Raw genomic sequence first — 24,999 nt, 5'->3', positions numbered from 1 at the left:
GTTAGCCTGGTATCCTTTGTCTTCCATTATTGCTGTCCTCAGGTTATGTTTATGCATGTTATTGTTGTCATTTTTTTCAGTCATATCTGACCCTAAAACCTATTCACAAATTCCTAGGGTGCTGTCTATGGACCCCTACATGAGAACTACATTCTTTTCTCCCTTCTTTTTATGCTTACCTCAGATATGGCTCAATGGCCACATCCCACTTGTACAGAACTAATGGATTAATCCTGTGACATGGATATAGTATTTGAATTTGGAAAAAACAATATACTAGCAGCGAGGTGCCAGGTTTCTTTATAGCCTAGACTTACTTCCCTTATGATTTTATGTAGATCATGTCCCTTTCTTGGATTTGTTTCTTCCTTTTCCAATGAGCAGGAAGTGGGGTGTTGTGACTCTTCATGACCCCATTTGGGATTTTTTTTTTTTTTGGCAAAGATACTTGTAGTAGTTTGCCATTTCCTTCTCTAGCTCATTTTATAGATGAGAAAACTGAGGCAAACAGTATTAAGTGACTTGCTCAGGTCACACAGCAAAAAATATCTGTGACTGGACTTGTCCTCAAGAAGATAAGTCTTCCTGATTCCAGGAAGATGACTTTTCCAACACTGCTCACTGTGCCACCTTGCTGTCTGTGTTTATGTATATGTAATTATATATGTATACTTGGCTTCTTTGAGAATATTAGCCACCACCATCCCTACGATGAAAAAAATATCTGAGCTCAAAACAAAAGCTAGAATTTCTATATTTCCCTTTTTCAGCTGCCACCCCTTCTTTGGCCTTTCTCTTGGATAAGTGAATCCTTGTTATGCTCTGTACTTTATTAGTTGGATGTAGAAACTAAGGAACAAACATAACCTTTTATCTTTTGTGATCTTTGCCTGGGACTAACTCATTTTTTAATTGTGTCTCTCTCCTCAGGCAACAGTTAGAAATACCTTGCCTTCCAAAAAGGAGAAAATCAGTCTTACATTTTAATGTCAAGCAGTTTCCATAGGTCACTTATAAGAATAAGAATGAGCATTCCCAAATAAACTCCAGGCGTACTTTAACAATTTTAACTCAAACTGGCCCTTCCCCAGGTTCTCAGATCATTGAGCCCTATAACATATCTTCCATTGTTTTTATCTGGTTTGAATTGACTTTTTCCTGAGAGTTTTCAATTTTTCTATTACACAGTATTGCTTCAAGGTTGAACACATCTCACCATTTGAGAAAAATATTGTTTCATTGTTCAAATTTTCTTTTGGGAAGAGAATTTGTTTTCATTGGTAAGTATCACATAGAGCCCTAAAATATTTCATTTCATTTTTAATGCTTAGCTTTTTTTTTTACTGTAGAATGTAGATAAAGTAGCACTGTGTGGCATTCATTTCTCTTAGTTGTATTACACCCAAGATTATCCAATACCTTCTGACTCCTTCAGCTTTCAACAAGAATTGTTTACTTTGGACTCTAGCTCTATCTCATTGCCACTGAAGCAGCAGCTAAAATGGAACTGCTGCCTAGATCCGAGGGACAATAAAGATGGATCAGACTTATGTTGAGCTTATGATGGGCAGTGTATAAATAGAGATCTCATACACTTACAGAAAAATATCAGCTTTGTTTTTTATTCCTTTGATATAGTTCTATTTTTAGTGTTTGATTACTATACTTTGGCTAACCTGTGAAAGTAAGCCCAGTGTTTATTTTTGTTTGGATCAGTGATCTTCATTCTCCTTCCTCTTGTAAGTGAGCTCCCCTGGTATTAAAAGAGACTTGACTGTCCCATTGTCAGGAAGCATTGTGCATTTTTCAGTGAAGCACCCAGGAGTTACTTGCATTGCTATTAGAGTTTTTTTGGATTCTAGGCTGTCTTCCTTTATTTCTTATTCCTAGCTCTTTACATGTTACTAGAAACCAAACATTTTAAGTGAAATTGTTTTTTCTTTAATACTTTTCTTCCTAAATAATCAGAATTATTTTTTTAAAAGGCTAGCATGTATATAAGAATTAATGGACTTAAATACAAGTGACCTGAACTTTTTATCTCAGCATCTTACAATGAGATTGACTTCTTTCTCTGATCAGTGGAAAATTAAAAAACAAATAATAATAAAAACACTTTTTTTTTTTTTTTACTAAGGAAAATGACGGTGATGAGTTTTAGTTACAACTTAACATTGGCTTATCTTATGTCAGTATTCCTGGGGTCTCTGATTTGCTTAATTTTACTAATATAAATCATAATTTTTTTTTACCTTTGGCCACAGGTTCTTAACTTGGGTCCCTGAATTTGTCTTTTCTTAATATGTTGATTGATATATTTTAATATAATTGGTTTCCTTTGTAATCTTAGAAACTTTTTTTTCCTGAGAAAGGATCCATAAGTTTTACCAAAATGCCAAAGAAGAAGGTAAAGTCCACAATATACATAAAAAGTTAAGAATCTCATCCTTTGATCACATCTTCCCTGTTGGGGGGGGGGGCATTGGAGGATTATTACTTAATATCCTTCTGATCATAAATTTTAAAAGGATTTTAGAAGTCCTTTAGACTAGCCTCCTCATTGACTTGCCACATAGTCACACAGGGAACAAGAAGCAGAACCAGAATTGGAACCCAGATTTGGCATACTTTCCATTGTACCATCCAGGCTCCAATTTCTTCAGCTTCTGTCTTTGAGACTCCAGAGTCATCTCCATGCTTTGATGAGGCATCAAAGTAGAATTTTAATAGAGGAATAATTAGGGAATGAGGGGATAATCTATTCACCTCCTTAGTATTCAGTTGATTCATTGAAGAAACAAATTTGTGGGGATAGACTCTTGTTATCAGTCCCATTAAAGACTTTTAAACAATTTATAGCAAACATGAGTGTGTTGGGTTTTGGCCCCCATTCATCAAGTTGACAACTGTTGAAAAGAGTACATCTTAGAACTTGATTAAGATCCCCTTTCCTTCCCTCTAGTGACATCCATGAACACTAAAGAAAAATTCATTTTTCTTACTCTGGAGTTTTGAAGCAAGCTCCTCAGAAGAAAATTATGTGTTTCTTGGTAGTTTTCCAGAATTTACATGGGAACAAACCAAGCAGCAAACTCTGGGCCCATACATGCCTCTGATATGCTGGTATGTTATGCATGTGAGATCTGAATATAATTCTGTCCTTGATGCTTGAAATTTCCTTTGTCTTCCTGAATATAGGCTTCTTGTTGTTGTTGTTGTTGTTGTTGTTGTTGTTGTTGAGTTCAGTTCATTTCTCTTTTTCCATCTAGAGTATCAAACTTCTTAAATATATTGACATAAGTAGTAATTTCTCCTGAAAAGTTTTATGACATTTTTGTCTCAGGTAAGCAGTTTTCTGTCACAACGTTGTTTTTTTTTTTTCTCACTTTTTTCTTTTATTATTTTGGGGGGAGCATTACTCATTTCTCCTTAAGAAAAAGAAAGACAAAACAATACAAAATTTCCCCCAGAGTAATCAATTCATCTTCTTCTCCAAATTAAAGAGATAAAGACAGGAGACTTGGAAGGATCCCACTTAGTCATAGTGCAGCTACAACCATAAAGCCCACAGATTGCATTTCTGATTTTCTATTAGGTTTGTGATTTGGGAACTAAGCTTCCTATTTATTTTCCTCTCCCTGTTTCCCTTCTGGTTTTCTCTTCTAAGCCAGGTGAAGTTGTCCCCCAAGGCCCTACACTGATTTACAGCATGCTTGCTGAATAATGACTTTAGAGTTTGTTGCTTTTTTTCTCTCAGAATTCAGCTACACACCTATCATATGCATCCCTACATCCCCTTGTTATCTTCTGCTAATATCATTAGCTCTGATTTTCAGAACACACAAAAAAATTGTTTCTTCTTTCATTTCTATTTGGCTGGTAAATTTTTAAAAATATAATTGGTTGGCAGTAGAATCACAGCAGAGAAGTCAGCCTGGTCCCACAGAAAGAGCTTCACTCTAAAGTCCTGGGTTCCCATATCTGATACTTGAAACCTGTGTGGTCTTAGGACTAGATGATTTCCCTGGGCCTCAATTTCCTCATCTATAAAATGAGGGGATTCAACTTGATGGTCTGTAAGGTTTCTTTCAGTAGCTCTGGGTGTTTGATTCTACGCCAACAGAAACAATTTGGGTCACAGGATTCTACACCAACAGAAACAATTTGGGTCACAGGAGCTCAGTCTAAAAGTAGTTTACATATTCCCTCTAGATGGTCAGAAATTACCATATTTCCTAAGATGAGTGATGGTAGCTTTGTTTTTGATTTTAATGTTCAGGCATGGAATAGTAAATATCCAAAAGATATTCCATATCTGCCGTTTCATAATCAGGTGATGTGAGATTTCTTGGTATTATAGACAAATGAGACATTAGCCAGATAGTCGACTCCTACCAGGCTGCATCTGGATTTACATGTGGGCCAGCAAGGAATAAACTTTTAAATAATGTGCTTTTAAATCTGATACCTACCTACAGGTGAGTACTTCATAGGTATGAGTTATTCCTCTGATACTTGTTATGTCTATGCCATAGACAAACAGACTTAAGGGCCAATCGTAATGCTATCCAGCTATAAAACTGAGTGAGAGCACTGAGTTCATATACTTAGGTTGAATCTCCTGTTCTATATATAAACTAAAAATCACTTCAAGTTGAATTTTTTTCCTCTTATATTTAAGGAATTCTGATCATGTTATTGTGGGTGTGATTTTGCTGTTTTAATTTCCCTTTATTAAATATGTTTGACAGTTCTTATGGAAAATATGCTAGTTTCCTGTTTTCAGACACAGTGGTCATTATACACATATCAACATACAAACACACAGAGAGACATACAGTTCTGCCTAGCATTATGTAAAAATATCAATGTAATATTTTTATGGTTACTCCTTTTTCATTTTTGTTTCCAACTAATACATAAAAATCTCCAATCCAGAAACCACATGATGCTTATGAAATTCTTTCAATCTCTCCTAATTCTACTTAAATGTATATTTGCTTGTGCTCTCCCTTCCCTTCATCTGTTTCTTCCTTCCTTCTTTCTTTGCTTCCTTTCTTCCTTCTTTCCTTCCTTTCAAGAAACAATTTTTATTTGACTCATTGTATTTACTTATTTGTTTGTTTGTTTATTTAGCTCTTCATTGATCTATACTCAGTCCCATTCCTTTCTGGACTATTAGCACACCATCCTATCTGTAGATATCTTAAATCCTTTCTCAATAAATCAGTCAATCAAACATTTATTAAGCACCTACTATATTAGAGGCATTGTGCTAATGTAGAAATAGGCAGTCTTTCAAAGTTTCTGTGACCAGTGCTCAGGTCTCTCTACTATGTCCTTGTTGTTTGAGAAGAGCACCATTGACATCAGAGCAGTGAGTCTTGACTGGACTTAAGAGGGGCATAGCCAAAGTGCATTGGCTGGCCCATTACCCAGCCTAGAACAACCTCCCTCCTCACCTTCACATGCTGGCCTCCTTCACTTCTTTCTACTCAAATCTGCCCCCAACAGAAGGCCCTTCCTGCCTCCCTTTCCCATTAGTGCCCTTTCCTCTTACCTTCTACTTACCTTGCTTATTATTTATCTACCTAGTTATTTACTTGTTTCCTCCAATGGAATTTGAGCTCCTTTAAAGCAGAGATGATATTTTTGCTTTTTTTCAGGCATCCTTAGTACCAACAAGCACTTAATACTTTTTGAGTGACTGACTAACTTGACTTTAAACTATCCAAGATTAATCCTTGGATGACAAACATTCAGTCCATCACCAACTTTCATGAAAATCCTTTACATCTTGGGATGGCCTGCCTTGTCCCCATTGGTCTCCTTTTCCAAAAGCATCAGAAGACTTTTTATTTAGATGAAAACTGCCAAAAGTGTTTGTGTCTCCAGTTAGTGTTATCTGACTGTTGGATATGTTAACTCTCCTTTGTTGTTTCATCAAATAGCTAAGTGGTGATGGTATTTTTTTCTTAACAAGTTAAGATTTAGTCATCCAAGGTTATGTTTGCATCTGGCAACATTTTATAAATTTTTAATGATCAAAGGAGTTGACAAATCTCTTTAAAAACCAGCTCATGGGAAATAGGAGCAGCCTGCTTAATGGAGCTTACAGAGAGATCACTTTGATGCTCAGAAGCGATGATTGACAGAGATGTGCTTAACAGGGTCGTGTCTTTGAGGATCTCTATCTTTACAGGATTTCTATTTAGTCCTCTATAGTCATTTTAGTGTTCATAGAAAATACCCCTTTTGATTTGTTAAAAAGAGATTTTTTTTTAAGATTACTCCTAGTGTTTTCTGAAAAGGGTTTAAGGAAATTGCATAGTTCACCATCAGAAGGGATATTTTAGGTCTTCTGGTCAAAAGGAAACATCCATTATTTGGAAAGGTAACCAAGATCCAGGAGCTTCCAAAAAGAATAGAATCTTCTTTGCACAGAATCAAACACCTGGATGAGAGGAGGTTGAGGCTGTGGGTATGTAAGGCAGATTTCATTTTCCTCTTGTGGTTCCCATTTTGGGGCTTTGAAGAAATAGCTCTTTGAGTTTTCCTCATTTTTAAAGTTCCTTCTTTTAAGTAAAAACTTAACTTAAAACGGAAGCTGGGTCTTTTTATAACTTGTGTACCTTCTTCCCTAAACCATAGGTAGAAGGCCTTGCATTTTTCCCTTAAGAAAGGTGAAGAAATCTGAGCAAAACATCTGCTGTTCTACATAATTTGGAAGAGTAATTTCCCTGTTAAGCATGTTATTTATGAACAGAAGCTTTCTTCTTAGGCAGTGGGAATTAATGTAGAGTGGTACTCTACTTTGAAAGCATCACTTGGGAAATTAACCTCTATTTTTGACAGGTGGGCCTCTCTAGGCAAAATATTGAATTCCAACTTCTGTCATATATTTCGTCAAGATTTCTCCTCTTCTCTCCTGGTGAGGCTTATCAGCATATCTATTTCACCTTGCACATGCTCAATTAAAAGCTTTATGGTTCAAGTCTTCCAAAGCTGACTGAAAGGAACCAAACTAAAGTGAGAAGTTAATTTAACTCAGCCTTAGGGTAGCTTAAAGAAAGCCTTTAAACTTTTATGTCAGAAAAATCACTTGATAAGACAACTTATTTTAAAGCTTGAGAAAGGGAATTCCTTGAGATGTTGGTTTAATATAGGCTGACTTAGAGAACCATCAGACAGCCTGAATTTTAATAAGGAATCTACATTGTAATGTTCTGTATTGAAAAGACTAAATCATCTTCTTCCATAATATAGTGTTCAGGTCACACCTATAGGCAGTTACCTTGAAATCTAAAGATGAAAATGAAAATCATTTCAGGACTTTGGAGAGGGAAGGGAAGTTAAAGATAGGATAAAAAAATTTAGAGTGGACTTCCAAGGGTATCCAATCCAGTGCAAACCTGACCAAGAATTCCCTGGTTTGCAATATACCTGACTGGTGCTCATCTCACTAATTTGTGAAGATTTCTAATGAGGGGAAGATCTCCTCTATACTAAATGTTAATTAGCTGTTTCACTTTTAAATAGTAATAACTATTTTCTTTTATTTAATGTACAATTGCATCTTTGAAACTTTCACCCAGTTCCTTGCCCCAATTCCTCATATGACATGATCACAAGGACTTGGAGAAAAAGTCATTTTATCCTGATCACTCTCTCCCAGACATTTTTCAACTTAAAAGCGTCCCTCCTAAAAAAGTAATGCCCTGAGCTGAACCCCAATACTGCAGAATTGGGCTTAGCTGCTGTCATTTTATTAGTTTTGGACAGTATGCCTCTTTCAGTGAAGCCTGAAATTGCTTTGGTTTGTAATTTTTGCTTTGTGGATTTGGGGGAAAAGGAAAAGGAGAAAGATAGCTGCCTCATTGCACTTTATTTTAGTCACCTAAAATCCACAGATCTCTTTCCAGATGAACTACTACACCTTGAACATCATATATTTGAAATCAATTTTTTTGATATCATGTATAACATCCAGTCATTAATGAATATTCTTTGAGGTTTGTCATCTTAACATCTCTCCATCTTGTCTATAAGAATAACATGGGAACCTTTATCTGAAACTGCCAAACTCTGAGAAAGTTATACTTATAGTGTAGCGTGTATTCCTTTGTAACTACCATAAAAGAAAATCTTACATGACCTATTCATGTTAAAGCCATATCAGCTCTTTGATTGCTTCTTCCTTTTCCAGATACTAATATTCCTTAAATGATATTATTTATAATTTTTCCAGGAATATGAATAAATTCACTTATGATTTTCAATTTTCATTTTCATTTTTTCTTAAATTGGAATAATTGTCCTTCTCCAGTCCTGTGGTACCCCTTTCATTCTCCACGGTTTTCCAGAGACCACTGCCAACAACATAGCAGTCAGATCTGCCAATTCTTTCAGTATCTTGGAATGCTATTTGTCTTCACCTAGTGACATGAACTCAACAGCGCAGTTATGTGCTCTTTTAACAGCCTTCCCACTTGTCTTGGATTTCACCTCCCTCCAGTTATTTCTTACTTTGTCCTTTCCAATTCAAAAATTATTTTCCTGACCAGGAAAGCAAACAATATAAAACTTGGTTGGTATGTTCTGCTGATTCTATTGTCCAGGTAGTTCTATCTTTTCTTTGATTCTCTTTTCTTCAGTAATAATAATTATAATAATCTGTTGTGCTTTCTGCAACACTTTCTGTGAATTATAAGCTTCTGAACTTTTGACACTAGTTTTATAGTAATGTGTCAGACTTAAATAGCCATTCTCCATTGCCTACCCTTTGTAGTTAATGAGCTTCTAAAGTATTTGTCTTATGTACCTATCTTTTAAAGAGTGACTTATTTTGCATCTACATTCTTCTATTTACATATCCCCCTTCCATATTGAAATTATTTTTTTTGTCTTAAGAATTTCATATTTAAGAACTCCACACCAATCTTGTGCATATTGCTCATATGGAATTTTTGGCCATGAGATCTGATCTAATCTTCCATTAAATCATTTGAAATTTATTCTCCAGAATTCTAGGATTTATGTCTAACCAAGATCAGTTTTCCTTTCCTAACACAAATTATTAAAGGGTCTTGTCTCTACACTTCCCACAATATCCATTCTAACTTCTAGTTCTTTCTTGCTGGAGTCTTCAGCCCAGAGTAATTCCCCTCGTTACTACTTCTATCTTTCAAAGATTATCACTATGGCAGACCAAAAATCTATTAACTCTAATGCATTTTAACGCGCAGAGAGCTCCAGTAAAAATCCAAATAATTGAAGTCCTCTTTCAGTGTATCATGCTTTCAGTTATAGTTTTGTGACTATTTATCATTTATTTGATCTTTCTATCTAAGACAGAGTTGGGGAACCTCCAGCCTGTGGGCCATATTGGTCTGGCCTTGCTAAGATGACTGCACGCCAATAAATTTAGGTGTTTTTTAGAGGTGAATAAAATATTTGATCAAATATAGTCCATAAATAATGTTATAAATATCCAGATGGCCCTTGGCAGAAAAATGGTTCCCCATCCCTGGCTTTAAGGGATCTTTAGTATATTCTAATACAATAGCTCATCCATTTTCTTTTGTTGGTATTTCCTCATGTTTTCCTCCTTGTACCTCTCTTCTGTTCTTAGATTTCCTTCCATGAAATCTGTATGCACATATTTTCTCATTCCATAGTAAGTTCAACCCAACTCCACCATTTTTATTTATCCTTTTATATATGAATAATGTATATCTCTCCAGAGCCATATTCAAGTCATATCATCCTGCTAAGTTTCAGAGACATCTTTGATGTAGAATTTGCTTCCTTATGTTAGGAACTCTCATCTACTTTGCTCAACATGGGCATACTTCAATTTATTGCACCTTTGCAAATATTTCATTCTTTATAAATTGAAAGTTTGTGGCAGGTCTGCTTTGAGCAGGCCTCTGAGCACCATATTTCCAACAGCATGTTCTTCACGTCTGTCATAATTCCTACAATATTTCAAACTTTTTCATGATTATATCTGTTAACAGTGATCTGTGATCAGGGATGTCACTATTGTACTTGTTTTGGGGTGCTTTGAACCTCATCTGTATAAGACTATGAATTTAATCAGTAAATGTTGCATGTGATCTGACTACTCTACCAACTAAGCTAACCAGTTTCTCAACCTCTCCTCTGACCTCTTTATCCCTTGAGGTACAATAATATTGAAATCAGGCCAATTAGTAATCCTACAGTGGCCTCAAGTTCAAGTGAAAAGAAGACTGTTAATGTGACATATTTCATTGTTGTCCAATTTTAAGAAATTGCCACAGCCACCTCATTCTTCAGGAGCCAGCACTTTGATTAGTCAAGAAGCCATCATCATCAAGACAAGACTCTCCCTCCCCCCACCCCAGCAAAACCTGCTGAAAGTACAGATGATAGTTGGCAATTTTAACTATTTTTTAAATTAAAATATTTATATTTTTCTGGTGGTTTTGCCTAGATTTTCTTTTGTACCATCTTTTATTCCCACATGATCAGAAGTGAAGAGTAGTCCCCAGATTAACAGTTGTATTAAGTAGAAAGCAAATATGTCAGATAGCCAGCCATGATAGATGGCAACAAGGTTCCTATACCTCATTAATGCTTTTAGAAAAGAATTCCTATTTCTTATTTATCCATCTAGTTCAATTCAATGAAAATGAAAGAACATTAAATTAAGGAGACCTCGACCATTAATTGAGTAACCTTGGATAAATCACTTAGCTTTTCTAAATTAAGAAAACTGGTAGAACTTTGGTCGAGCAACATTAAAGCAAAATATCTCGTATGAACTTATCTGTGTACATATTAAAATTTTCCAGTAAGGTATAAACTCCTGTAGAAAGTCATCCTGTTTAAATTTGAATACATCCTAGCCTTCTGTTGGACTTAACTAGCCTTTTTAGCGTGTAACCACAATGAAGATACTCATTGTCTGAAACTAGAATGATCACTGAGTGATGCTCAAATACTTATTGATTCTAACCTGGTTTCATTGTACAACTCAGAATAAGAAGGGCATAAAATAGTCTTTTACTCTGGCGGTGATGGTGATGGTGATGGTGATGGTGGTGGTAATAGTAGAAACAGTAGCAAACCACCTTACAGATATTTTAATCTTTATGCAATAACCTTGGGAAGTAGATAAGTACTATTCTTGTTCCCATTTTATAAAAGAGAAAATCAAGGCAGATAATGGTTAAGTGACTTGCCCTGTGTCACATAGCTAGTACGAGTTGGATTTGGAAATCTGCCTAGGAGATGCATGTATAAACTGAAAACAAGAGTTTCAGGTTTATTTTTTTTTCCTTGGTCCAGATCTGTGAATATTATAGGGAACTCCCAAAGGAGAAAACTCCCTCTACCATTTCATATTGGTAAGTATTCTCTTAGCTCTGGGAGTCTTAGAATTCCCTGGGGCACTGAGAAGTGACTTGCCTAGACATAATGCATATTATCCATGTAAACCTCTTTAGCCAATCATGAGACCACCTAGGGTGTGTTGTTTTTAGTTCCTGTGGTCTGTTTGGTGTGACTTAATATCCTGACTGCTACCTATGGTAGCTTAAAAGAGACTAATTGAGTTATGGTTCAAGTTCATCACCCAGTGATTCATTCTCCCCAAGCCTGGGTGGGACTTACTGGTAGCTAGTTATAGCTTTAGTTTTCTAGTGGTTGATGGTTACTCCCAAAAGTACCTAGAATATTGAAATCTCCTTGGTATTTTTGTATTTAAAAAAAATAATAACTTGAATGAAAAGGCTTCTCTTGACCCAGGTTATTTGCTCTAAGTATCCCAGGGTCTTTTTATTTCTCATAAAATATCTTTGAGATGCTTCCAGTTGGGTAAAAAAAACAAACAGATAGCTTCATTGTATTGCAGAGACTCTTGTGTTGTGGCTTTTAATCTTGATATTCCAGGATTAAAGTCAAAGCAACCATGAATTTCAGTAGGAAGCATTTTTTGACAGTGAGATTTTTGAAAGGATTGGATTTTTGGTCCTCACTCTAGAGATGATCCTCTTGGGGGAGGAAGGATTCATTAGACTAGAGCTGGCAGATAGTGCTAAGAGCTGCTGCTTGAATATCTCTAAAAACCCTAGGCTGTGCAAGCCAGTCATTTCAGTGACAGATAATGACTTTGGATTTGCTGACACCCTAAGAGCCCACTTTATAAACCAACCAGGAACCTTGTGGTACATCTGGCTTGATTTTACATCTGGCTTGATTTTACATCTGGCTTGATAATTTTTCCTAGCAAGAAATTCACGTGACATTTGGGTTTATCAACTCTGAGAATTACAGGATCAGACCTGGGTGCGCTGTCCCAGCCAGACCTTCTGTAAGGGTTGCTGGTACATCTCATCTTGTATTCAGGGAGACCAGTACTTGGACTCACTCAATCAAAACTAGCTTATGACAATCTTATTGTGTCCAGAAATTCTCTTGCCAGGAAAAAAATGCAATTTTTTTTTCCAGAATCTGGTCTTTGGTTCTAGTAAACTCCAATCGGTAGTTTCTAACACAGGCTAAGAGCTGTCTTTATAGGTAGCTCTCTGGAGTTGACTGGTTTGCTTCATGCTAGCTTTTCTTTTCTGTCCAAAAAATTAACCTTGGCGATTTGATCTTAGCTTCTTTTTTCCACTTTCAATACAGTATAAAAGTGCTTGTATCAGTTACTATGTCTCTGTGACAGGTGTAAAATTTTATTGTAACCTTTATATCATATACACTGTGGCTTTGTGTAAAATTTGTGAACTGAGTAAAGTGTGCAGGGAAGGAAAGGCAAGAGGCCATTCATTGTAGGCTCTGAGTAAGATGTCAGTTCCCCAGACCCTGTGCTTCAGATGTTCAAAGACATAGAACTGAGCTGACGCTGCTCCAACTCTTTCTTCACCTCTGGAAAGCATACTTCATCCTGTTGCTAATTCTAGGGGGTTGGCACCCGCTACACCCCACACATTTCATTGAATTAATTAACCATGATTGACACCCATCCTTCTTGTTTCCTTCACCTTTCCACACAAACTGCAGGTTGTGGCATAGCTCCAATACAGATAGAAATGTCCCTGAGTGGAAATTCCCCACTTGGCTTCCACTGAAGCCAGTGACTGCTGTCCTGTTTAGTCCGACAACTTAGGCAGCAGCTACAGGACGGGAGAATTCATTGCCTCAGAGCCAGCTTCTGAGCTCACAATCAGAAAGACTTGTCCTTTGAATGCTAAAGGAAGGATATTATTCTGAGATTAGCAAAAGGGCTGCAGCCAGTGTCTCCTTTCGCTAACATTAGAACAAACCTCTTTGTGTGGAATTTGTTAGCTTGGAGTAGGAGAGATTGTATTTGGGATGGGGAAAGGGGGATACTTGCAGTTCTATTTAGATTGGGTTGAGATTGGTTTGGGATTTGTTTTTGAGGGGGTATTGCAAAGGGAAGATGAGAAGTAGAGGATAAATAGGAAGGGTACCATGGTGTCTCTGATTCTGAAGCAAGGGCTGAGGTGTTTAGAATTTGGAGGTGTGGCATCCCAGAAAGGGGTTCAGAGAAAAGACTGTGTATATATGTTTACCACTGCAGTTCTGAATATCATCTATTTCAACAAACAACCCTTGAATCAGAAAAACCCATTAAAAACAGAGATGACATTGATTGTTCATTGAGAATTTGCCAGCTTTGAAGTACCAGCTGCCCATTCCTGCCAACTAGGAATGAAAACACTTCTATTCCACAAGCTTAAAATCATCATTATGAACATCAGAGTCTCCATCCTAACTCAATTTATTGCTCTTTACCATCATCTCTTAATTTTAATAGGTATGGTTGGGAGCATTTCTCCTTTGATTTTTACAAGGGTCATTATTTCTTGTCCCCCCCCCTCCTTTTTTTTTTTTTTTGCAAGGCAAATGGGGTTAAGTGGCTTGCCCAAGGCCACACAGCTAGGTAATTATTAAGTGTCTGAGGCCAGATTTGAACTCGGATACTCCTGACTCCAGGGCTGGTGTTCTATCCACTGTGCCACCTAGCCACCCCAAAGGTCATTATTTCTGCCAAAATTTTACTAGTGACTCTACTTAGAGAGATAATGTGGGGACAGATAGGCTTTTGTGTGAATGCTTTGTGTTACTGTGGTAGACAAGTTATTCAAGAACTATTTTTCAATTTTCATAGTCCCTGGTTGAAAGACATGGAACCAGAAATATGGTTCAGAAGAAGCAGCTGGAGGAGAGGCAAGCATCCATCCCTGCCCCAACCACTTTTTTTGTGTGCATTAGCCCCCCCCTTTTAAAAATTTATTTATTTATTTATTTTGAATTTTACAGTTTTTCCCCTGATCTCACTTTCCTCCCCCCACCCCCCCACAGAAGGCAGCTGTTAGACTTTACATTGTTTCCATGGTATACATTGACCTAAGTTGAATGTGATGAGAGAGAAATCATATCCTTAAGGAAGAAAAAGTATAAGTGTATATACATATATATAAAAGTATGAGATAGCAAAATTATATAATGAGATAACATTTTTTTAAAATCTTTGATCTTTGTTCAAAGATTCTCCATCACAGATATCCTAAAATTTTGCCTGATTGTTGCACTGATGGAATGAGCAAGTGCATTAAAGTTGATCATCACCCCCATGTTGCTGTTAGCATGTGTAGTATTTTTCTGGTTCTACTTATCTCACTCAGCATCAGTTCATCCTTCCAGACTTCCCTGAATTCCCATCCCTCCTGGTTTCTAAAAGAACAGTAGTGTTCCATCACATACATTTATCATAGTTTATTAAACCATTCTCCAGTGGATGGACACTCACATTTCCAATTCTTTGCCACCACAAACAGGGCTGCTATGAATATTTTTGTACAAGTGATGTTTTTACCCTTTTTCATAATCTCTTCAGAATTTAGACCCAGTAGTAGTATTGCAGACCAAAAGGTATGCACATTTTTGTTGCCTTTTGAGCTTAATTCCAAATTGCTCTCCAGAAAGGTTGGATGAGTTCACAGCTCCACCAGCAGTGTTTTAGTGGGGCAACTTGGTGGCACAGTGGATAGAGCACTGGCCCTGGAGTTAGGAGGACCTGAGTTCAAATCCAACCTCAGACACGTAATAATTGCCTAGCTGTTTGACCTTGGGCAAGTCACTTAACCCCCTTTGCCTTAAATAAATTTTAAAAAAAAACCCAATGTATTAGTGTCTCAGATTCTGGGATATATTCTGGCCATATTGGATGTGAGGTGGTACCTCAGAGATGCATTAGCCCCTTTTTGAAGAAACCCTTTCTTAAAATCATTTATCCTCAAATTCAACAAATTCTCTAGACTTTTATTATTAGCAAGGCAACAAAACAGTCACTAAAATTACAAAGAGAATCACAGCTCTCAAAGAGCTTCCAAATTTACACCATTCTTTGCATCAAGTCAGAACTTACTAAGTCCTTGCTAAACTAAGTCAGTTTAAGGGGGGGGGGCGTTTAAAAGCGTGTCAAAATAACTTATTAAAGGGAATATTTGATGATTGCAAAGGAAAGGTCTAGACATAGCACTGTACAAAATTTGAGGCAAGAGAGCGTAGAGGAGTCTAGGGAGTCATGAGTTTCATAGAGGAGATGGCATTTGGACTACACCTTTTAGGAAGAGCAGTGAATGATATTGTGGAGAAATTCAGTGCTAACTATGGATAATAGCCAATGCCAGTACACAGAGGTAGAATCCAGTAGCTGGGAAACAGAATTTGACTAGAGTTTACATTTGATTTAAATCTTAATGTAGCTGAGTCAAAAGCGGAGGCTTGTAGAGGAGGTGATTGATAACTCTCTCTGAGTAACTGAAGGGTTGTAATGTATACAAGGAAGGAAGCAGCAGCCAGCATGGTATTTAAAAAGAAATTGGAGGCAGCTAGGATGGATTCATTCACACTGGAGTCAGGAGGTCCTGAGTTCAAATACAGATTCAGAAACTTGATACTCACTAGCTGTGTGACCTTGGGCAGTACCTTGCAAATAGTTAAAAATAAAAATAAGGAAAGAATATTGGAGTTCCAGCCCAAGGTGTGACCATGGACAAATCATTGAATTCTTGAGATTGATTTTTCATCTCTAAAATAAATTAACAGGTGTTTATTAAGGGCTACTAGGGCTAGCTACCACGCTAGGAAATGAGGATATGAACACAAAAGTGAGACAATCCCTGTCCTTGGAGAGTTTTTATTCAGGGAATGCATTATCTTCACAAATATGCAAAAGTGAGAATACATACTGTACAAAATAAATACCCAGTGATTAAGGGGGAGAGGTACTGACAACAGAAGACATTGGTAAAGATCCCTTAAATGGTTACCTCTGAAGTCCATTCTAATCCTAAATCTCTGATCTTCATAGAGGGGTTGTATTTGACCATAGAGAGAAGGAAATAGAAAAACTGAACAGAAATTAGTGAGGCAGATTTTAGGCTTCATTTAAGAAAAAATTCTTAAGAGTTAAAATTATTCAAAAAAATGGGGAAGTAGTAGATTCTCCTGCAGTTGTTGGTCAGCAAGTAAAGGCTAGATGATGGCTCACCAGGTATGTGTTAGTGTGGATTCTTACCCAGGTTCAGACCGGACTAGCTGGATAATGTAGTCCCCTCCACCTTTGAGATGCTTTGAGTACATGAAAGTCATTGAGTGCTGACCAAGTAGTTCTGCTTTCTAACCATCTTAGCAAATGTTGTTGAGAGTCTTCATCCTACCTTATCTTGTAATGAATTCATACAATTCATGACACTGCTGATACATCTGATGACAGTCATGTCCAGATGACATGATCCATTCAGTGCTTATCTCCTCATAGAAATTGGGTTGATGTAAATATGAAATGGTAGTGCTTTGGGGTTCTTAGGTAACCATCAACAGGAGGAAGATTTCTAATCCAACCATACCCCTCCTTAATTATGGATGTTGGGTGATGGTTAATTATGACCCTGCTTTTTTACGTGCCTTCCTTTTCTCTCCTTTTTCCCTGTTCACAATGTCCCTGTTTTTAGCCAGATCCAGTTTCCCAGGGAGAAACCAACAGCTTTTTCTTGATAGGGCAAAAAAGGAAAAATAGAAGCCTGCATGCAATCAAAGACAATCTGTCTGGCCTGAAAGAAGATCCCAGTGTTTAATTAAAGTCTCTAAATTAGCCTGAGCTACTTCAACATAAAATGTGGTGCTTTAAAAGTAATTTGATATTTCGGAAGATCTTGTTAGCCATTGTCAAGGAGCTTGGACACCGGTTCATTTGCCTCTATAGTTTTTCAGTGGGACAGCTTGCAGGTTGGGAAGAGTTGATGTGCTTGGCCCAAGTGGCAAGGCTGTGTTAAGCCAGGAAATTAGCAGGGTCATAGAAGTTCCTAATTCTTAAGGGATGGATGGCAGGATTTTTTCTCTGGCATGGCAAAGGCAGGATTTCTGACTTTTATCTGCTTGCTTCTGCTCTGATAACCTAAGCACTCTATTTTTTTTTCAATTAATTAATGAGCATTTATTAAGCACCCATCAGAGGTAGGGTCCTATGCTCAATGCTAAGGATATAAGCAAAATGACAGAATATCTGCTTTCAAGGAGCTTATGTTCCATTGCTGAGAATAGCCACTCTCTTTCTCTGGTATTCTGCTATGATTTATATACATATCTCTAGAATTGGTCCTTCAGGAATCTACTTTTCACATATAAGTACAAAAATGATTTTTTTTTTTAAATTAAGACAGTAATTTTCTAGAGCCAGTCAATCAGCTGAAGATACTGAGGGTTGACCAGTAGTCATTGTTGCCATGGTAATAATGGTAGTAGTGGGAGATGCAAAATCAAAAAGTGGTTAAGTACTGATCTTGGAGTCTGGAGGACCGGGGTCCTCTCTGACATATGATGGCTATGTCACCTCTGGCAATTCACTTAAGCTCAGTGCCTCCAAGAAATTCTGTTAGATTATGTTTCAGAGAAGTTTGGCAATGGTAGAAATGATTTATCTGCCAGAAATAGCCAATACTGGATCCAGACCAAAAACAATTTCTACAACAAGAATTATTATTATATAACATTGTGATAACATAATAATATTGTAACATGATGTTATAATAATTTAATTGCATAATGTACATTGCACTTTACAAAGGACATTTCATCTCTTTTGGATCATATAATAGAACCATGAAATAAGCAGGGAACATAGAGTCCTCATTTTGCATATAAGGAAACTGAGGCTTTATTAGTCTAGCAAATTCAACTCTTGTTCCTTATCTGTTAACAGAGAGCATGTGCTAATTCCCCTGTGAGCCTTTCTCTTTTTCCCCCCATCTTAAAAAATCTCTTTTCCCTTTTCAAATTTCCCTAAAATATTTTATCTAGATCACTTCCTTCATGATCTTTTCCCTCAAAATTGCCTTGGATTTATTTTGTATATGCCTAAATAAATGTACACATGTCTTCTCTAATTAGAGGCAGCTGGTAGCTTAATAGACAGCACTAGACCTAAAGTCAGGAAGACCTGAGTTCAAATTCTACCTCAGATGCTTAATACTAATTGGGTGATCCTAGGCAAGTCACATAACCCTTTGTTTGCCCCTGTTTCTTCATCTGTATAAAATGGGAATATTAGCAACCTCTCATCCATTTGTTATAAGGATTAAATAAGATGATATTTCTAGAAGTGCTTTAAAGGTACTTGGTGGGTGGTAGAATACTTAAAAGACTCCCCCTTCCTCCAGTATAGAATATAATCTCCTTGAGGGTGATTGTCTTTTTACTTTTATTTCCCCAGCACCTGATAGAGCATAGGGTGTATAGTATGCCCTTAATAAATAGATGCTGAGGGGAAGCTAGGTGGCATAGTGAATAAAGCACCGGCCTTGGAGTCAGGAGTACCTGGGTTCAAGTCTGTTCTCAGACACTTAATAATTACCTAGCTGTGTGGCCTTGGGCAAGCCACTTAACCCCATTTGCCTTGCAAAAACCTAAAAAAAAAGAAAGAAAGAAAAGAAAAAAAAATAAATAGATGCTGAAGGGTCAGTGGTGACACAATAATGAAATTTCTTGTAGAATACTCCCAGGACCTGGTCTTGACCTGGTACCATTTTAACACCCTTGGATAACAAATAAGTGGTGTTTGTGCATAAACTTTGCCATAGGCTCAAATCTAGGAGTGATAGGAAAGCCATTCAGTCCATGAAGAAAAGGAGTTTGGAATTAAACTTACTATTGGACATATGTGTAAAGTGTAAAGGCTTGGGTACAAAAAATCAAATTGATAAATATTAGGTGGGGAGAGGCATGGAAAGACAGTTACTGCTCTGAAAAAGATTTAGGAATCTTAGTGAATCACTAGCTTAGTGTGACACAGAAGTGTGATGTGGCCATCACAAATGGAAATGTGAGGCTTGGACCCCTTCTTGAAAAATGATTTTTATTTTTTGTTATTATTCCATGTTCAGTATTACTCATGACATATTCCCTTTCAAGAAATTGGAGTCATATTGCCTCTAATTGTTCTCAAGGCTATATTGTCATGATTCATCAGCTAGTAAGTTGCTACTGTGGGGAATACAAAGACAAAAATGAAACCAAAAAAAAGTCCTTCCATGAGAGGATGTGAGGAATTAACTATAACCAAAAGATTAGGAAGGAGAGTGACTCCTCTAGGGGAAAAAAACGGGAAGATATTTTTTTTGTCTGCACAAAAGGACCATATTAGTATATTTTTTTAAATATGGAGCTTGGATCTTGTTGTAGAAGGAAACAGAGAATTCAGGCAGAAGTAAGACTTCTTAAATGCTTCCCAAGATGATTTCATCTGTGTATATGTCTTTATCATTGACCTTTCCTTCAACAGCCCCTTCTAGTTGCAGTGACCAAAAGAATTCGCGGCTATGGTGAAGTTGTTCACGTATAGCTAGACAAGATGATGTAGTAGATAGACAGACTGCTAAACTTGAGTCAGGAAGACCAGAGTTCAAATTCTGCCTCAGATAGTTACTAACTGTATAGTATTAGGCAAGTCACTAGCTATTATTGCTTAAAGATGACTGTCAGTTCTCCAGAGCCATTGATGTCCCAGGGGTTCCAAGCAGTCCGTGTCTTTACTGCATTTTGAAGGGGAAGTAGGCACACATACTTTTGAGTTAGGACCTGCCAGACAGAAAACCCAGGGGCACCCTTTCCTGTTGCTGAAGGACCTTAGTCTAGGGTGTATTCAGCATCAGTCTAGAAACATAAATATATTAAAAGAGGCAATTAACAGAATATTCTCCAGGTAGGGAAAGTTGGAATGATCCCTAAAATGAAATGTTTGATCCAGAAATCTGACCGGAATCAAAGAAGCCCTGACATTTTTAGAGTTTGAAAACTAGACCATTCTCACAAAAGAAGAAAAGCCCACGTTGTCCCGCTCTGTTGGGGGAGGTTTATGTAACTGCTTGCCTCTACCAGAGAACAAGCGCAGAGATTTCATTTGAAAGGTAGGTGTATGTCTACCCAAGCAAAATGATGTTTTATCTCTACCAGGAAACAATTTCTTGCAGGAAAAGTATGTTTTGCTCCTACCTACCCCTCAGTACTGGGAATTCTGCTGCTACTTAGCTGGGGCTTATTTATGGAGCTCTGCCTTTCCTACAAAATAGGTCCATTTCCATTAAGGACACATGATATTCTGGGAAAGAGCTCAATGAGCAGCTTTGAGAGTGCTCAGAGTAGAGGGAGAAATGATGAGCTTTGTTTTGTTTTCATCCAAAAATGGTTAAATTTTCTTAAGGGTTCAAGAGCCCAAGGGTGCTAGACAGCCTATGTTTTATGGTATTTTTTCAGAAGAGAAAGAGAGACAGGGAAAAGGGGAAGAACCAAATCCAGAGGTTCAAAGTCAGAATGTCTTCTCAAAGCACTCTGTGCTGAATGAGAGTTTTAATATGGCCATTTAGATCCTTTGTAGAAAGGAGAATTACAACCTCTTCAGAAATAACAGAGCCAAAGAGAACAGGTGGCTTTAAAATTTTCCCTTATAGAATATTGGTGATGGGCAAGATTTTTGGGTATTTGAGTCTAGAAAACTGCTAAATTGGGAGCCCAGTGGGTTAGAGTCTGTCACTTCAACGGTATAGGGATTTCCAACGAGAAAATGAAAATCCATACTAGTTCTAGTGATACAGTTTATTACTTACCAAGAATACTGAGTGAATAAGTGACAAGGGTCAGTGACACTCAAATTCCAAAAGACTCTCATTGTGGTAGGCCCATCTTGGAAAAGCACGTGTTCCTGAGGGTGCTAATCAGCTCGAATTGATTGACAATGAGAAAATGAAAATTATAATGATATGTAGGCTTATTATAATGGGAATTTGGGGGGGTTCATGATTTGGATCATCTAAAGCTTTGCCAAATAGACTTTATTTCAATACACGGATGTGTATACATACATATATGCATACACATATGTATGCACATATATGTTTATGTATATGTATATACTTGTTTACATATATCTGTACACACAAACACACACACATATACATATACATGAAGGAATCCACTTCTACCCCTGTCTGACCAAATACAGGAATGCACAGGAAATTCTCTCAGTCTGGTTTTCTTCAAGATTTCCTATAATGGTTGATTTCTGGATGAGAAAGTAGAAAAGGGGAAAAATCTTGGACATGATTCAATAATTAATTTTTTTTAAGTACAAGAGAGAAATAATCATTTCTCTTAGGAACATTTACCCATATCTTTTTAACTCTGAGGCCAATTTTCTATCCATTGCCCCACAAATGATGCTGCCTCTCAAATGTTAATTTTAGTTTTTGAGTGCACGTAGATCCCCTTGTTAAGTGAAATACAAGGATGGCAGACAGAAAGAGAGGGCATGGATTGTGAATGATGTGGAAATGACAAATGTAGTGGAGAGAAAGGACCTCATGTCTGTGACTAATGAGTCTGAAACATGAGTTACTCTGCGTAGTGTGGGAGCTGTTTGTGTGCTTGTACTCATGAAATGCTGACCTCATTTCATTCATTTAAAACTTCCCTCTCGGACTTCTACGTGGCTCACCAACCCAAGCATGACTTTACCTATCATGGTCCAGAACTGGTATATTTCTCAGAAAATTTCAATTCTTTTGATTTCATTTCTTTTGAAAGCCAAAGCCTGTGTTATTTCTTGGCACTGCTACTCTGTATTGATAAAAGGAGCTGACAGTATGTCAAGTATTTTACAAATCTGAAAAATGCTATAAAAAAGTATTTTATGGACATCTAGGTGGTCCAGTGGATAGAGTACTGGACTTGGAATCAGGAAAGCCTGAGTTCATATCCAGCCTCACATACTATCTGGTGATCCTGGAAAATTGACAACCTGTTTGCCTCAGTTTCCTCATCTGTAATATAGTACTGTTAGAGTAATATAGACCCTGTTAGAGCATACCTTCCTGGATTGACATGAGGATAAAATAAGAAAAGTGTAATCTTCTTTACAAACTTTAAATCTATATAAATGCTAACTATTATTGTTGTTGTTATTATTAAATTCTTTTTTCTAGCTATCACCCATCTCTGGAATGAATTTCCTCTTCACTTTAGCATCACAGTTTTCCTCTTTTCCTTCAAGCACCACTTTGTGCATGAAGCCTTTCTTGATTCCTCCAACTATTCATGCCCTTTCATTTAAATACCTTATATATGTTCTCTCAACATTTATTCTCTTTGTGCTTATAAATGTACTTGTTTAACATTGTTTAAATTGTTTAACTTGTTTAAAATTAAAGAATATTTCATTTTCTGTAGCTTTATCCTTTAGTACCCAGAACAGTGTTTGATGTACAGTAGGAACTTAATAAGTATTTGTTGCTTTATTTCTATAGGCATAGAATAGCAGGATCATAGATTTAGAGCAAGGATAGACATTAAAGCTCATTTAGATTGATGGCTTTCATTTAAGCAGCTTGCCCAAGGTCAGGGTAGTGGTTAAATGAAGAAGGGGTTTTGAATTCAGAGTCTCTGAATCCAAATCTGGCCTTCTTTCCACTATATACCTAGAATAATGAATTATTTAATATTTTTATCTGATTAATATTTTCAACATCGAGGGCCTGGAGGGGCATGATAAACACCATCAAGCATTTTAAGGGCTGTATTTTGGAAACTATTAGATAACAGAACTAGGAAGCTCTAGCACAAGAGACAAATTTAGATTGTATGGGTCCATGTCATAACAATGACAGCTTATCTCAAAGTTACTGGGGCTGCCTTAGGATGTTGTGGTACTCTTTTCTCTAGAACTTTTCAAACAAAGGTAGCACAACTACTTTCTGGGCCTGGGATAATAAAAGGTATGAGGAATAATAGAAAAGTACTTGTTTGTTAATTGATTGTCAGTGATGATGATGATGATGATGATGATGATGATGATGATGATGATGATGATGATGATGAACAACTAGCACTTAAATCATAATTCAAGTACTTTATACATAGGATGGCTCATTTGATCCTTATAACAATCCTTTGAGATAGATGCTGTGTCTTTATCCCCATTTTTGCATGTGAGGAAACTGAGGCAGAGGTTAAATAACTTATTGAGGGGTGGCTAGGTGGCACAGTGGATAAAGCACCGGCCCTGGAGTCAGGAGTACCTGGGTTCAAATCCGGTCTAAGACTTAATAATTACCTAGCCATGTGGCCTTGGGCAAGCCACTTAACCCCATTGCCTTGTAAAAAATCTAAAAAAACCAAAAAACTTATTGAGAGACATTCTGCCTATAATAATGAGTATCATATATCAGGAGCCCTAAGAAGATTTGTTTTATACTTAATGTGTAAAAAAAGAGTAATAGACAATGATGTAGAAATATAAATTGTGAAGGACTTAAAAAGTTAAACAGAGAAGTTTTCATTTTATCCTAGAGAGCATAGGGAGTCATTGGAGTTGATTGAGTGGATGAATGAAGATTGCTTTGGCAGCTTGGTAGAGGATGGACCAGAGTGGTCACTCACCACTGAAGGAGGGAGAGCCATCAGGTGCCCATTGCAATTATCTAGATGAGAGACAAAAAAGGCCAAAACTAAAATAGTGGCTATGAATTGGAAGGAATTGGAAATGATGTGGAGGTAGAAATGGCAAAATTTGTTAACAAATTGGATGATATACACAGTAAGGGAGAGTGGAAGTCAAGGATAATGCCAGAGATTATAAATCTGGTAGACTAATAGTCCCTTTGACAGAAAAAGGAAAGTATAGAAAACATACTTTGAGTTTTTGTTAACACACATCTACAGAAAAGGTAAAACATTGAGACTGGGAAAACAGAAGGATATCCTTTGGGGTAGGTTGGGGCAGGAGATTCAGTAATGTGCATTGTTGGTGGTGTTTTTATGCTCTGGACTTAAGGGAAGCAATGAATATGTTGCCAATCTATCTATGGCAGTGTAGTACTTGCCAAGGAATCTCCCAGAGAAGCCCAGGATAACTCCTTGGAGTGCCTATGAACAGTGGGGCTATGGAAATTGGGCTTTCTGAATGTGTTTCCTTTGCTATTTGCTTTGCTGATAGACCTACTCTTATGTGTTCATTAGGCACCATGTCAGACTATGCCCCAGATAGTTCAATATTCCAGAGCTCACTCAAATAGTTGCTCATGCAGAGAGAGGACTGCATGACATCTATTAGAAATGACAAAACTTAATTATCTACTTCCCAGGGTCAGAACTATATTGCTACCTCTAATAATAATAGCCAACATTTATATAACTCTTGCTATTTGCTAGGCACTAGGGTAAGCACTTTACAATTATCAACTAATTTGATCCTCACAGTAACTCTTCTGCTATGTATCAGAAGCTGGAGGTGATTGACAGATGTGGAGTACCTTCAAAAAAAAGAAGAGGTCAAACTTTATCCAAAGATAACCACAGGACTAGATGCACTATGTGTTACAATGAATAGTTCAAACAGATTGCTTCAAGAATAAGAGGAGGAATTCTCTTTCA

At 37.0% G+C, this 24,999-nt stretch overlaps 1 protein-coding gene across 5 annotated transcripts in view; it reads left to right on the top strand.

The window, feature by feature from the left end:
- The window catches only part of ARHGAP26 (Rho GTPase activating protein 26), a 504,960-nt gene that overhangs the window by 429,610 nt on the left and 50,351 nt on the right, over positions 1–24,999 (top strand). The window lies entirely within an intron of this gene.

Source organism: Macrotis lagotis, chromosome 1 (genome assembly GCF_037893015.1).
Source record: "Macrotis lagotis isolate mMagLag1 chromosome 1, bilby.v1.9.chrom.fasta, whole genome shotgun sequence".
In the NCBI taxonomy this organism is placed as follows: domain Eukaryota; kingdom Metazoa; phylum Chordata; class Mammalia; order Peramelemorphia; family Peramelidae; genus Macrotis; species Macrotis lagotis.
The sequence above is the reverse complement of the archived record's forward strand: the minus strand, read 5'-3'. Positions and strand labels throughout refer to the sequence as shown.